Source organism: Chenopodium quinoa, unplaced genomic scaffold, assembly GCF_001683475.1.
Source record: "Chenopodium quinoa cultivar QQ74 unplaced genomic scaffold, ASM168347v1, whole genome shotgun sequence".
Lineage (NCBI taxonomy): Eukaryota > Viridiplantae > Streptophyta > Magnoliopsida > Caryophyllales > Amaranthaceae > Chenopodium > Chenopodium quinoa.
This window is the reverse complement of record NW_018742205.1, coordinates 3,508,089-3,511,856: the sequence shown is the minus strand read 5'-3', so window position 1 is coordinate 3,511,856 and position 3,768 is coordinate 3,508,089.

Here is a 3,768-nt window from a genome sequence, read left to right as displayed (position 1 = left end):
CGGTCAGTCAAGAGCAATAATCAAGGGAGTTTAACAGTCAGCTATAATCAAGGGATTAATGGCTGAATAAATTCCTAACAATCAGAAAATCCCAACAGTAAAAAAAATGGATTAAAAGCTTAGGAATATTCTGTCAACAAAGAAAGGAAACAAAATTTCTCCAAAAAGATAAGAGGGACCCACGCCCGTGCCCAACCCGACCCGACCCGGCTCGGCTCAGCGCGCGCGTGTGGTACAACACCCACCTCCAAGTCACTCAACTAAGTAGTGCTACGACAGTACAACATATAAATAAGGCAAAACCTCTCCCCCCAACCGATGTGGGACTTTTTCCCTTTCATTTGTGAGTCTCTCTCTCTCTTGTTTTCTTCCAACACTCTTGTTTTATATCAAGAACTTCCAACAATCCGGGTATTGTTGAAGCCGTAGCAGCGTGTTTTGGTGTGGAGATTGCAAGACGTTTTGGATATGCAAAGGTCTGGTTGGAGTGCGATCCACTTGGTGTGGTTCAGAAGATCAGAAGCAAGATTGAAGGGTTTAGTTATATGTTTTTGTTCAATTGTTCATAGATAGAGTCTATAGTTATATGTCTTTGTTTGAGCATTTCTATTTTAGTCATGTTAAGAGGGGTGGGAATACAGTAGCGCATTTAATTAAACAGAGCAAACAAGATTTTAAAAAAACATTAAAACAAAATACTTACCCTCGCTCTCACAGCAATATGCAAGTTGAAAAGGTACGATGTGTACATCTGAATGGCTGACATGATCAAATCATAGTTTAAGCTCAATTAGTAATAATAACTCCATATAATGAATAAAAGACGACTATAGAATAAGGGAGTAAAAATATGGACAAATATGCAATTATCAACATCCCAAAAAATCCTAGAATCTAAAATCACACATCTCAAATAGTCAAGCCCCTCCGTTCCTCGGATGGAAAAGTCTCATGTAACCCAAGAACTGAAGCACAAAAGAGATGATAAGCGTCGGCACCAAGAGCACAGGAAGGCCAAGGGCGGCCAAGACTGCGTACACAACCTACAAAATAGGTGGTTAAAGTAAACTGTTATGTTAGAACAAAGAAACAAATAGGAGGAATTCAAATAGGAGCAAAAAGAGTTGTTAAATTATCTGACCCACACCCGAGACTTTAAATAGGAAACCTTCTACAATTAGTATCCTCTTATATTTCGATGTGAAAAACCTATTAGATCTTTGCATTTTCGATACAAAAATGCAGCATACAAGATTTTCATTCAGCAATTCAAAACGTTACAATAAGAAAATGTCCCTTCACCCCTAAATCCCCTCTAGAATTCATTAAAAAGAAAAAATCAACTTAAGTTTCACTCACTAAAACACCTCCCCCCTAATTCTACTTTCAAAATACCTTGTAAACTCTCTTCTTCCTAGAATTTTGTTATTTGGTGGCTTTGAAAGTTGAAACAATTATTTTATCTCCTCCAAACTCCAAACTCCTAAGTCCTAAAACCCAATCATATGCCAACAAAGTTCCCACAATCCACCAATGTTGAATTGATACTTCTCACCCATTTATCAAATCGCATCGGATCGCCAATGTTTACTAACTTGCTCCTTCTACAACCCATACAAGACTTAGTTCAATGCTCACTTAAAAAAATCCCCATTTCAAGTTTTCCTTTTGATCCTCAGGCATTCCCTCGCTTTTCCAACATCACTCATCCAATCTACTCATAAACTCCATGTAAACATCAAATTCAACAACCCAATTCAATTTTCGCCTTAATAAGTCCGAAATCATCCAGACCCTAACAATGAACAAATACTCTAGTAATTCTTATTCCAACCTTAACAAATTAGGAAGAACAAACAAGCACATAGCACAATAACAACAATTAATGCAAGAATTCTATTTATCAACATTCTTGTAATCAAAGGCAATAATGACTGATGACTATTTTTAGACAAAAGGCCTGTTCTTTTCACCTCCAAAACATTTAATATAAAAGCTAATCATTAATCTATTATCATCAAACCCTAAAATTCCAGCAATTAAATTAAACTCGACCCTCCAATATATTCAAAGATTAACAGCGCATATAATTAAATAAGCAAACAAGATTTTTAAAAAAACATTAAAACAAAATACTTACCCTCGCTCTCACAGCAATGTGCAAGTTGAAAAGGTACGATACATACATCTGAATGGCTAAAATGATCATCAGGAAGATGGTCATGTCAGCGCGTCTGTCCCTGTAAAACAACAAAAAAAACCCAGAAAAAACCTTCATGTGACCACCCTTCCAAGTAATCAACATCATAACATCCCAAAAAACCCAGAAAAATAATAAGTCAAAAACCCAGAATTTGCAATAAATTTAATTAAAAAAAAACCTAGTTCAATAAATGAAGTAAACAGATGAAATAATTAGGAGTAATTAAACTTACTCAGGGACGCTGATAGAGGTGCCGCCGGTTCGGGCGTTGACAACGGAAGCGCCGCCATTAACCGCCGGAGCTGGAGCTGGAGCTGGAAGTTGAGACAGGAGAATATCGCGAATGGAGGCCAAAATTGGCTCCATCCGGGTCTCGAGATATGACCGGTGCTCCCGCAGCTCACGAATCAAAGCGTCGATCAGGGTATGTTGGGGTGGGGAAGGATAGCCATTGCCACTGCTACATAGCCGTTTCTAATATTTTGGTGGCCCGGGGCAAAATGATAATACTTTTGTTGAATAAATTATTTGTTTTTATAATTATAAATATTTATGTAATTTGTTAATTCATAAATAATTTTATGTAATTTGTTACTTACTTCATCCGTTATTTTAATTGCATTATTTACACTTTTCCATTATTCACTCACCTCTTTTGAAACATAAACTCCGCATCTTCTATCAAGTGCCAACTAATATGAAGAAAAAATATGCAATAGATTTTGAAATTTTTTTTTATTTTTTTTTTGAATGCAAGAATTTCAATGCTTTTGTAATCAATAATTCATGTTACCTTGCCTATATTTAGCATATGACATTGTATTGTAATTAGTGTTGCTCTAAATTGCATAAATTGCAGCAAAAAATAGCAAAGACAACAAAAAATAAAAGGAAAACTATTTGTTTCCAAGTTATCTATGTCAAATAAGAGGAAACGAATTGCTTGTAATCATTTACATTTTTGATACCAAACAATTAGTAAAGGTAACACTATTGGTCGTTTGGTATAGATATTGGAAATGGAGTTGAAAAAAAAAACAAATAAGTAGAAGGAAATAAATCATTTAATCGTTTTCTTTTCATTTGTTTGGTTTAAACATAGAATTGAATCACTTAAAACTAACTCTCTTTATATTTGTTTGAAGAGGGTAAGGATAATTGTTATCTTAGTATCCTAACAAAAAAATTGATACATTGTATAAAATCTCATGGTATCAACTAATTATAATAAATATACGATCAAAATTATTAAAGATAAAATAATTTATGTATCAACAAAAATGTATATTAAAGTGTTTCAATTACTTTAGGATGATTTTTTTTTTGACAAAAATTTTAGGATGATTAATTTTGTAGGTTACCCCTCCGTTTCTTTTTATTGGTTATTATCAGATTTTAAATACTAATCATAGTACTTCCTCCGTTTCTTTTTATTGGTTATGTTTAGATTTTAAACATTATTTATAATACTCCCTCCGTCCCAAAATATATGAGACGTTGGACTTTTTTCACTATTTATGTATTAGTTTTGATCATAATTTTTTACTAACATAATTAAAACATAT